The sequence below is a fragment of the Nyctereutes procyonoides genome, unplaced genomic scaffold, assembly GCF_905146905.1.
Source record: "Nyctereutes procyonoides isolate TBG_1078 unplaced genomic scaffold, NYPRO_anot_genome, whole genome shotgun sequence".
NCBI lineage: Eukaryota > Metazoa > Chordata > Mammalia > Carnivora > Canidae > Nyctereutes > Nyctereutes procyonoides.
This window is the reverse complement of record NW_026575049.1, coordinates 31055904-31068179: the sequence shown is the minus strand read 5'-3', so window position 1 is coordinate 31068179 and position 12276 is coordinate 31055904. Positions and strand designations below refer to the sequence as shown.

At 45.7% G+C, this 12276-nt stretch overlaps 1 protein-coding gene across 4 annotated transcripts in view; it reads right to left on the bottom strand.

Annotated features, from left to right (window-relative positions):
- The window catches only part of LARGE1 (LARGE xylosyl- and glucuronyltransferase 1), a 525183-nt gene that overhangs the window by 275459 nt on the left and 237448 nt on the right, over window positions 1–12276 (bottom strand). The window lies entirely within an intron of this gene.

Genomic DNA, 12276 nt, shown 5'->3' with positions numbered 1-12276 from the left:
ACCTAATAAAAGGAAGTTTCTCAAGAGGGGCCCTCCATCTTCAGAACTACTCACTCCCTGTTATTCCAATCAGCCAGTTCAAAACACGGTTCTGTTGACTCTATGTACTACTTTTACAACTTCCTAGGAGTCTATAATTACTTTAAAAAATGGAAAAAGAAAAGAAAAAAAAGAAAAGAAAAGAAAAGAAAAAAGAAAAAAGCAGGTCTGACATCCTAGTCACTCCCCTACAGGCTTTCAGGGCAATGATCTATGATTCCCAGGCCTACTCCACCACCCCACCCAAGACATCACTGAGGGAAGTTTATTCAGGCTACGACAGGTGAGATTCCAAACCTGGAATAGAGATTCTGAACCTGGATAGTACATCAGAAACACCTGAAATATTTTTGAAACAACCGTGTGCCTCATTCCTACCTGAGACCCATTGACTCACAATCTCTGATGGCCAGGATATAAAATTCTTCTGCTGGAAGGCAGTGGTTCTTGATAGGACGCAAAAGTCGCCCCCTTGCCCTGCCCAGCACATCTGACAAAGTCTGGGGGTGTGCAGGGCTACTGACATCGAGTGAGCAGAAGCCAGGGATGCTGCTCAATACCCTACAAGGCACAGGGCAGCCCCCACAAGAGAGAATTATCCTGCCCCAAAAGTCGCAGGGCTGTTGGGAGGAAATTTGGCTTTCAGAAAGAAGAAAGGGGGGGGGGGGGAGAGTAGGGAAACTCAGACCCTCGAGCTACCAGCCTGACCTAGTCTCGCATAAAATTAGACCATATTGTGCATATCTTAATTTCTCCATCTGTAAAATGAAGACACCATCGCTTATCTCTGGATAATATCTCCCAAAGACTCAGGATGAAAGACTGTAATGCGAAATGCAACTGTCACCATTTAAATCACAGAGGAAATGAATAGGAAAATGCTTGCATGCAGGAGACATAACCAGGAAGGGAACAAGAATGGATAAAAGCTGAATCAGGCTCTTTGGAATCACAAATATTTAAACACGCGGCCTCTGAGATATCAAACTTTGTCTTGGCTTCAGGGTTCAGGGGCTTTTTAAAATGGGCCCATTAAATGTAAGCACAAGCGTGCACATTCTCAAACATTTTACATAATTTTCCAATCTCTTTAGTTTCATCCAATACACCTGCCACCATGAATAAATTCATCATCTGGAGCCGTAGCAGCACGGCCCTGTTACCCAGGAATGCAGAAAACTGGAGCACTGTGAACCTGCTCTTGGAAGAGTTCTGGATGGTTCCAACTTTTGTGAGGACAGAAGCAAATGCCAAGAATGGGATGGGGGTTGGGGTTCGGGGTGGAGAGAACGAGACAGGGATGAACGTTCCTTGAAAGAGCAGAGTCACAAATATGGTTTCACCATCACTTGGTTTCGAAGCTACAAAGTCCATGTTTAGCGTTTCAGTGAAGTGACTTGAAGATGACCAACGACCTCAATGACACTCTCATCAAAGTGAAGGGTCTGAGTATCAGATTCAGTGACCACTGGCCACTCCCCAAGCCTTCCTCCCTATATTTTATATAGATATCATACTCTCCTTAACCGGTCACAAAGGTCAGATGGGGGTTGGCGGTGATCATATTTGCTCCTTCAACCTCACTCTTAGTCTTCTCTAATTTGCTCTGTACCTGAGCACCTGACCTTTACAGCCTGAATAACTGGGTTCCCACTAGCTCTGGTTTCTGGTTGAATTTGGTCCCTGGGAAGCCTGAGGGAAGGCACAAAGACAAGTCAGATCCCCCACACCTTTCATAAACCTTCTCCCAGAGTTCTGGCTCTCCTGGGCTCTACCTGCCTCACACACCATGGCATAGGGGTTGTAGTGACTCCCTCCAAGGGGCCCCACCACCCTCGCTGGCTCCCAGGCCTGTGCCCTGCCTTAAACCCTTCCCAGCTCCTTTTGAGTGTGCCATCAGTTTCCTTCTAGGGCCTGGCCAGTTCCAGTGACTCTTCCTGAGCCTCACATTGGTCCTGGTGTCTGGAAGGGAAGCACAGAGGAGTCAGAGGCATTCATACATAAATTGCTGATCACTAAGGTGAAACAAGGCAGAGGAACACCAACAGAGCAAACTTGAGAATGCCTAAGTTGTATTTATAAATTTTAAGCAGCTTGACAAAATTCTCAGACACATGGATCACAGGTTCTTTCCAAGGAAGCCCACAGAGCGTCCGCTCACTCCCTTTAGTCCTGACTCTGGAGTTCAGCACACGCCACACGCTGCATCTGAAGACATGACATAGTTGAATTAAGGTCAAGTGAGCAGACGTTTACTTCTAGGACTTGTAGAAGGATTTAGGCATGACATGGGCATTTCCAGAATCCCCGACATGCCAAGCACTGTGCTGTGCTTGGAGGACAGAAAGGTGAATCAGTCCCCCAGGGTCAAGGGAAGAGGAAGAAAGACACCAAACAGACAATTCCATCAGAGCTTGGGAAGGCTCCTATGATGGTAAGCTCAGTGTCCTCGTAAGCCAGAGTAGCCTGCCCCGCCTAGACCAAGGGGATGCCAGGCAGCTTCAAAGAGCAAAGGTGACTTGACCAGGGCAATCGTCACTCCTGACATTCAGGGCCAGCTGGGATTTGTAGCTCTCTGCTGGTCAGCCTTCAACAGAACCTGAAAGAGAACATTCTCCGTGTTCTTGCACCCCCTGCCCCTACCCCAACACACACAAAAAATCTCCACAGAGTGGTTTTCTCAAATATGGATGCAGGGGAAAAATGTCCCAAAAGAAAGCCAGAAGAAACTAAGGGATGGCAGGCAAGGCGCGACCCTGGTAGAAGGAATCAATACTGTGCTCCGCTGTACTTCCCCCCCAGCAACATCATGAGAAGTAGTGACACAGAAGGCCTGGCACTCTCTTCAGGGCATTCCGTCGCAGGCACAGCCTACTGTGAGCATCTCCTGTTGGGCAGGCTGCTGGTGGGGTGGGAGGGAGAGGGGACATCCATCTCAACACCAGCCTCTGTGCCGTGAAAAGTCAGGCTCAGCCCGTATTCTGAGGACAGCTGCAGACTTCTGTACTGGGGGCAAGGGGTGAGGAGGCAGGTGCCTCCCAGGACAGGTGGCTGTGGAGAAGCACACAGCTAGAGACAGAGGTGGAGGTGGCTTTGTGGGGAAAATGCACCAAGAATGAAGAGATCTGGTTTGAGCTGCAATGTCAAAGCTGAGCTGCTGCTATGTGACCATGGAGCAGTCATTTAATGTCCCTCGACCTCCTCAACTTGTCTGTACAATGGAGATAAAAATGGGTACCTCTCTGGGAGGCTGTGCATCAGACAAGCAAGTGGGAGAAGGGGTCTTTAATGACAAGACGCTGTTTATTGAATACCTAAACAACATACGGAAAAGTTGTTCAACATCTCTGTGCTTTAATTCCCTCCCGTCCACAACAGGGACACAACACTACTCACCTTTGAGGGCTTGTTGAGAACAAGGAGTAAGTGGCTCTCAAACTGCGTGCATCATGATCCCTGGAGGGCTTGTTCAGAGTGAGGGGTAGGGACTGGGCTGGCGGGGGGGGGGGGGGGAGAGTTGCGGGGGGGGCAGTGGACTCTTCCCCAGAGTTTCTGATCCAGGAAGTTTGATGTGGGGGCCTGAGGACTGCCTGCATCCAGGTGATGCCAATGCTGCTGGTCCAGGGACCACACTTCGAGAACCATTGCTCTATCTCAGTGCTTTCAAGAATGTTGGTAAAAACTCAACCAAGATGTGAGCTGTGATCATACTGAGACTATGAGGGGTGTTCAAAGGATCCATTTCCAATACCTCTCCAATAGAGAGGACCTTCCTCTGCACTTGTATAAAAGAACGAGAGACAGATTAGGAGAGCTGGGTAGTGGTGACAGCTCTGCCTCTGGCCAGCTGCGTGACCTCGTGCAAGTAACTTAACTGCTCTGATTCTTGGTGAATCCTCTATACAAGGAGGAGCGTAGAATTTCTATATACAGTGGTACACAGGGGTCACTTTCCAAAACCCCCAGTGGACACCTGAAACTGTGGATAGTACTAAGCCCTATATATATATATATGTATGTATTCTGCTATAAATGCATACCCATAGCAAAGCTTAAGTTATAAGTTAGGCACAGGAAGAGATTAACAACAGTAACTAAAAATAAAACATTTTTAGCAATATACTGTAACAGGTTACATGAATGTGGCCTCTAAGTATCCTAATGTACCATGTACTGCAGTCACCCTTCTTGTGATGATGGGTGATGATGGAACACCTAGGTGTGGAGATGGAGTTAGGGGAATGATGTGGGCTCTCTGACACATTGTCAGGTTACTAATAACCTGATGGATCATCAGGAGGAGGATCACCTGTTTCCAGACCACAGCTGACTACAGGTAACTGTGGACATCAGAACCATGGATAAGGTGCGATTACTGTACAGAGTCCTCCTAATATCCAGAGTTTTCCAAAATTCAGGATGAAGAGTGAGATATGGTAGTTAAGTGTCTTGTCCAAGGCCCCATGGCTCAGCCAATGGGTGGCAAATCAAGGGGTTGAACTCACAGCCCTGCTGTTAAACCCATACTATCCTGTCTCAATAAAACACACATGTAACTACTAAAATGAAAGAAATATACTGCTGATGAGCCACCTAAAATCATCTTACAAACCTCCAGGGCATCTCTACTTCTTTTGTAAAGCCAGTGGTTGAGTTCTGCTTCCTCTAAATATTAAACCACAGACCCAAAAGACAGAATTGTCTAAACCCTATAGAAGACAAAAGTGGACACCTCCTATTGTTTGTCAACTATACTTCAATTAAAAAAATAAAAACAGGGGCACACCGGGGTGGTTCAGTGGCTTAAGTGTCTGACTGCTGGTTTTAGCTCAGGTCATGATCTCAGGTTTGTGAGATGGAGCCACCTCCAATAAACCCCTCAGTATCGTCAGGCACCAGCCCCAAGGACACGCCTCTGCAGACTGCCTGCACATGCAACATCATAGCACACTAAACCAGAGGTGATTCGGGACAGGGAATCAAAGGTGGTGGTTGAGAAGGGTCCACATGATGTATTCTTTCAAAGTCCTTGGGATGATCTGTTTGCAGTCAACTTCTCTAGCAGAGGAAGCAGGATAGTATATGGATTAAGACTTACGTGTGATGAGGATGTGGAGAAATAGGACCTTTGTGTGCTATTACCACAAGCACAAAATGGTGCACCTGCTGTGGAAAAGAATATGGTGGTCCCTAGAACAATTAAAAATAGAATTACCATATGATCTAGCAATCCTATTTCTAGGTATATATCCAAAAAAATTGAAAGCAGGATCTCCAAGAGATTTTTGCACACCCATGCTCACAGCAGCATTATTCACAGCAGCCAAGAGGTGGAAGCAATCCGAGTTTCCACTGTCAGATGAGTCAATAAACAAAACGTGTATATACAGACAATAAAGTAGTATTCAGCCTTAAAAAGGAAGGAAATCCTGTCTTGTGCTGCAATGTGAACTTTGAGGACATCATGCTAAGTGAAATAAGCTAGTCACAGAAAGACAAGTACCATTTGATCCCACTTATATAAAGGATCTGAAGCACACAAATTTACAGGAAGTAGAATGGTGGTTACCAGGGCTGAGGTGAGGAGAGAGAAAAATGAAGGAATTTTGCTGTTTAACAGGTATATTTTGCAAGATAAGAAAGTAAAACTTTCTGTTTTACTGTTTTACTGGGATCTGTTGCAAAACAATGTGAACATACTTATCACTACTGAAATGTACAGTTCATTTTTAAGAGTAAATGTCATGTTATAAGGCCTACTGTACCACAATTAAAAACAAAAGAGATTTGTAAATGTAGACATGCACTTTTTAGCTATGTGGCCCTACTAAGCTCAAGCTTCCCTAGTTATAAATTTATAATGATTCAGAGTCCAGGAGCTAACACATGCACAAGTGCAGTGTCTGATATTTGCACAAAAAGTGAAAGCAGACATGATCAACACCCTCCTCGCCTCCTTCTTTCATAGTGTCTGTGCTGTGATCAAGCTGGATGACTCCACTAGGTTTCCTTGTTTCCATAATGAGCCCTCAGAGTTCAGGATGCCCTGGTGCTTCACCTCACATATCAAACCCCTCCCCATCTTACAAGACATACCAGCACCTGCTGGGATCTCAGTTTCTTCATCTGTAAAAAAGGGATAAAAATTTGTCAAGGTCTGCTAGACACATTAATGACACATTAATGATGATTCATGTAAAGGACTTAGAATCTGGCATTGTGTACACACAGAAGATAGGCATCAGCAATCAGTAGTATCAATTACTATTAATATAAAAGTTTTACAGTATGATGGACTCTATGTTCCTGAGCTTAAATACTCCTGAAAGTCAGGCATCAGTTTCATTCCTCCTGCCCTCACCCTGCCTCTCCTTCACGTAAGGATTGGGATTGTCTTTCCCCCACAGCTGAAAGGAGGGCTTTTGGAGCTGCCCGATTCCCTCTGTTTTGTCAAATGTTGGAACTGCCTTCATCCTCCTCCATACAAGAGGGCAGAAGACACAGGAGGGAGGAGATGAGCCACTGGAATCAACCATCATTTGGGCCATGGTAGCAACTGTGCAAAATTAGGACAGACCTTTTATTTTGCTCCATTTTACCTTCATTATCTTTGAAATGAGAAGGTTGCATCTTTATTTGTTGTTGTTAATGGCACATTTTAAAAAATAAAATGTAATAAGAGAGCATGACAGAGAAAACAGATGAGGGCAGGACTCCTTTGCAGTAAGTATGGACAGGAGGCTGCAAGAGACAGGGCAGGGCCCCTTGCCATGGGCATGGTATGGTAGCCAGCTCCAAGACTGTTCCCAAAGATCCCTGCCAGCTTATGTAGCCATGATATAGCCTCTTCTATGCTGTATCAGGGTCAGTCTATATGGCCAATAGAGCTTGGCAGAACTAGTAGGATATGATATCAAAGGCAGGTCATGATAAAATTATGGCCTCTGCCTTGTTCTGGATCCCCTCCTCAGGGACAGTGTGAGAACATGCAAATAATCCTAAGGAACTGAGGTCCCAGCCCGCTAGTGTGCCATCTCTGAAGCAGATCTGCCAGGCCCCAACAAGCCACCAATAATTGCAACCCTAGCAGACAACTTCACTGCAACCACATGAGAACCCTCCAGATATAATGGACTACTTAGCTGCTTCAGAATCAGAGTCCTGATTCTCATAAACTGTATGACATAATAAAGGTTCATTATCTGAAGCCATTGGGTTTTCGGGATAACTGGGTATGAAGCAATAACTAACTACCAGACTAGTAGTCTGGTACTACTACTAGGTAGTAACCACTTTAGGAGCTAGGGTTCCTGAAAATCCCTGCATAAGAAAATCCTACGGGATCCCTGGGTGGCGCAGCGGTTTGGTGCCTGCCTTTGGCCCAGGGCGCGATCCTGGAGACCCAGGATCGAATCCCACATCAGGCTCCCGGTGCATGGAGCCTGCTTCTCCCTCTGCCTATGTCTCTGCCTCTCTCTCTCTCTCTGTGACTATCATAAATAAATAAAAAAATGTTTAAAAAAGAAAATCCTACTAGGTTCCTTCCAGCTATCATGTTCCCTAACTCCAGGGCCTGACACTTAGGGAAGATACTTTAGCAGATTTAGATCCTTGGGGTAGCCCAGAAGACAACCTGTGAGGCTAATAAAACGTGAAACCAGATGCAACAAGAGTATCTTCCAATAACAATGTAAATATGGGAGGCCCCAAACCCCTCCACTGAGGAGTTAGTTTGTAAAACCCTCAAAAATGAAGTAAAAGCAATAGATTGAAATACTGTGGTTTTAGGGGTCCAGAAAATGAACATACAAAGTGTCAAGTCTTCTAAATGTAATGCCTAAAGCAAAATAGTACACCTGTTAGCTAGCTCAGTACACTGAGCTAACAAATACAGTCACAGTCACAATCTGGAAGGCAATTTTCAACCTAACTTCTTTTAAAAGAACAGGTACATCCTTGCCTCAACCTACTGAGTAATGTGACTACCCCCGTGGGGCTGCTGTAGCTCCCAAGGGGAAAGGTGACCCCCCCTCCCTCACGCCCGGTTACCCACAGCCTGTAAGGTGAGGCATCTGCCAGGCACAGAGGAGAGCTGGGGCTCCAAGCTCACGGAAGCATGGATCCCAGGTGCTCTGACTCACAGAGCGATAAGGAAGGGGCTCCGGGCACAGGCTCTGGAAGCAAACTGCTTAGGTTTAAATTCGAGCTCCCCCTCCACCCAGTAGCATGACTTGGAAATAATTGTCGAAACTTTCTTAGCAGTTTTCTAATGTGTAAAATGAAGAAAGTATGCTGTGTGGTTTGAATGAGATATTTTATGTAAATTATTTTATGTAAATTTTAGCATAGTGTCTGATCCACTTTAAAGGCTGAGTAAATGTTAACTTTTATTACTATGACATTACTACCAAGAAATGAAGCTCAAAGCGTGGAGTAGGAGAGACATACTTCCGTAACTTCTGGTCTCACATCAGAGAGAACCATTCACCTGACCTCCCACTGTAACAGTGTCAACTGCTGTTGTATCAAAGTACATCCCCCAATTCCTGACATCCCCTCCCACTGAGAGATGGCGTGTGTGCTTCTCCCTGTGAAACTGGGTGAGCCTTTGAGCCTCTGTCCATGAAAAGGTTACACTATCAGCAGAAGTGACACTATGGGACTCTGAGGCCAGGTCCGGAAAAGTGTTTCTGTTCTGCCTTGGTCACTGGAATACTTGTGCTTAGTCTTCAGCTGCCATGGAAGCAACCAACTGCCCTGGGGCGCCATGCTGGAGGGAAGCCCAAACCAGCTGTACAGATAGACGCTGAGAGGCCCAAGTCTATAGACAGGGAAGAGGGAGGCGGGGCCGGTGCCCACTGCTCCAGCCTTCACTGTTCAGCTCCAGCCACAAACTACTGACAAGTGTGTGAGGAACACCAATCCAGTACAGCTCTATAGCCCTTCCCAAATCCTTGTCCCAAAGAAACCATGAGAGCTAATAAAACAACTGGTATTGTTTGAAGCCATGACATTTTAAGTGTCCGTCAGGCAGAATCAGGGAACAAGAACACCCAGTGCAAGGGTATGTGATGCTCATACAGAGTTAGTTTCCCACCTGCTAACCCGTTTCATCCTCACAACTGCAGGGGGAAGAACATATCATAAATTCTCATTTTGTAACAGGATGACACAGACTCTAAGAGAGTCACTCAATTACTCCAGGTCATATGACTAATGACCAACAAAGCAAGATTCGTGGTCAGGAATTTGGACTCTGGATCCTGTGACACTTCCGCTGTACCAGAGCTGACTCTCGGAATAGACCCGAACCAGAAAGTCAAGAAAAATACACATATCCAGACACAGGCGGGCCCACGGGGGAATCAAAGAGGATTATTCTGCTGCAAGTTCTGGGGCACAGAGGAATCAGTCATCACTGAAACAGCACTGCCCTGACAACAGAGAAAGGCAAGAATAAAACGGACAGCTCTTTGAAGGCCATGTAATTAGGAACGATAAGAGGGCACAAGGACTGGTGAGGGCCCATTGTTTCCATCACCAGATATCTCGACTGACAGCCTGGGCATCATTACAGAAGACTTTTCAAGAAATACTTGTCATACCCCGGAGAAGTTTCAGTGCAACAAGGAATGATGACAATGTCCTTAGTTACGAGGCGCTGTGCTCTGACAGGGTGTCAGGACCGGCTTCAGCACTTGTAATCGCTAAGTGTCGCCATGAAGGGAGGCTTCCATTTTGACTCCACTGACATTTCTTGTTTGCCTCTATGGCTTCTTTGCTAAAATCTTTTAAGACACCAAACGATGGAGACAGAGAAAGTATCTATACCATAATAATGACTATTAAGTTAGCATCTCTAGGCCAATGTGCTCCCAGAGGAGACCACCTTGAAAGAAGCTGCCAGCAGATCAACTTTCAAATTCATCTGTGCAAGCTCTGAACAGGACCCAGGTTTCAGCACAGACAATTCTACCAAAAATAACTTGCAGGGTCTAAGAAGTAACATTATCAAGACAGGAAAAGAGAAGAAAAACAAAAGATTAAAGCTTTTAATTCTCAGGTGCAAATGACTGAAAAGAGATGATAAGAATCAACAATTGCCAGGTCTGAATTCCATTTTTTTAAAAATATTTTTATTTATTTATTCATGGGAGACACAGAGAGAGAGAGGCAAAGACACAGGCAGAGGGAGAAGCAGGCTCCCTATGGGGAGCCCGATGTGGGATTTGATCCCAGGACCCTGGGATCATGACCTGAGCCAAAGGTAGGTCTCAGACACTGAGCCACCTAGGTGTCCCCTAGGTCTGAATTCCTATATTGCTACTTCATCCCTGTGCTTCATCAGATCATGAGAATGAAGAGAACCCCATTTTTGTTGTGGCTTCAAGCAGTGGCTTCTAAATTTCTATTTCTAAATTATTTCTAAATCACTTGTACCAATTTTTTTTAATGCTCATATCTTGCAGGTTACACCCAGAGAATCTTGATGAGCAGGTCTAAGGTGGGTGCCACAAATGTGCATTTTTGATATTTTATTCTAATTCACCACCAAATCTGGGCACAATCCATGTGATAAAGAACATTCACTGTGACTATAACATCTGTTCTCTCTAGCAGCAGAACTCCAAAATTTTAGCAGAGAACGTGGCTTTCTTGAATGAAAATCTACCCTTTCCAGGCTCCCTTGCAGCTAGATGGGAGCTGCAGCAAATTTCTTCCACCAGCGTGCTCCTAGAGGAATGGATGGTGGACGTCAACTGCATGTTATTTAAGGAGGGTGGCATACTCCGTCTTAGCCCCACTGCTTTCCTGCCAGCTGGAATGTGGAGATATAACCAAAGCTCCAGCAGCCATCATGGACACTGAGAGGACCTTGGGAATGCCAGTCAAGCAAGCTGAGTGAAACATCAAGGAAGCCTGCATCCCCAAAATGGACATTCCTACTTGAAAGGCTTCCAGACTTCTTGAGCATAAAGAAAAATTAGATGTCAAGCCATTGTTAGTTGGGATTAGATACTTCACAGTAAAATCTAATGCCAGTAACAAGTATTTTAGAGTTTGCCTCCAGCTGTAGTATCTACTGTCACCACTGACATAATACAAACAAGGCAGGAACTTGATTTTTATTGGTAACTTACAGACGAGGAAACTGAGACACAGAAAAATGATGTAACTTGCTCAGTGCCACACAGCTATTACGCTGGGAATGAGGCCAGGACTGAGATTCCCGTCTCCCAGCTTCAGTAGCTGTTTTGTCTACACTCTTCTGCAGAACGCTCCGGGCAGAAATAGGAGGCGTCTCTCAGAAAACAGAACGGGGAAGGGGAGCTGCTGGCCAGACAGCCCATGGTAGGAAAAGAAAGCCCCAATTTCTCCCTCTGCCCCACTTGGGTCCCCCACCCTCCCCCTTTTGTTTCCTTTCTCATTTCCATTTTCCATCTCCTTGATTCTGAGTCTTAGTCATGATAATGTACATATGCCTCCTCCCTCTGAGCTGTCCCACCTAGGTGGAGGGTTCCATCACCCACTCTGAGCAGACATCAGGGTCACAACCTGTGAGCAAAGAATCTGCAAGAAAGCAAGCAAGCCGCCTTTCAGGCAAGAAGAGAAGTTCTTCAAATTAGGGTCCTCCCAGACCAGCCTGAAGCAGGGGGATCTGTTAACACGGCTGAGTCCTCATTTTCAAAGATCTAAAAAGGGAGAGAGATTGAGTACCACAGGCCACTGTCGATGGTTGTGGAAGAATGAACGGATGGGACGTGGCATGTGGGCAGGGCTGAATAAACGTGTGGCATTTAACACCTCCTGACGTTTGAATTTCTCTATTTCTTGATCTCTTCCTCTATGTCCCATCTCAACATGAGAACAAAAGGGAAGTTTGGGCTGTTTTTTGTTCACTGATGTTTCCCAGCACAGAGAATAGTGTGAGACACCTAACAGAGGCTGAGTGACTAGAATGAAGGATGAATGATAATCCAGTGTAACTGTTTCCTGGCTCGGGTTCTCTGGGCTTCCTGACTGACCACCTCCCCATGTCCTGCATTCTTTCTTGCTAGGACAAGGCTTTGCTTCACACTTTTCATACTCATGTGTACATTCCTCACCGGACAGCCTCCATCCACCACTGTCCACCTCTCCACACCTCAACCAGGCTTCAGAAACTGAGAGACATCCTACTAAAGCCTGGGGTTCTCCTCATTCACCACTGACCTTCCCCAGAATAGAGTCTATGTT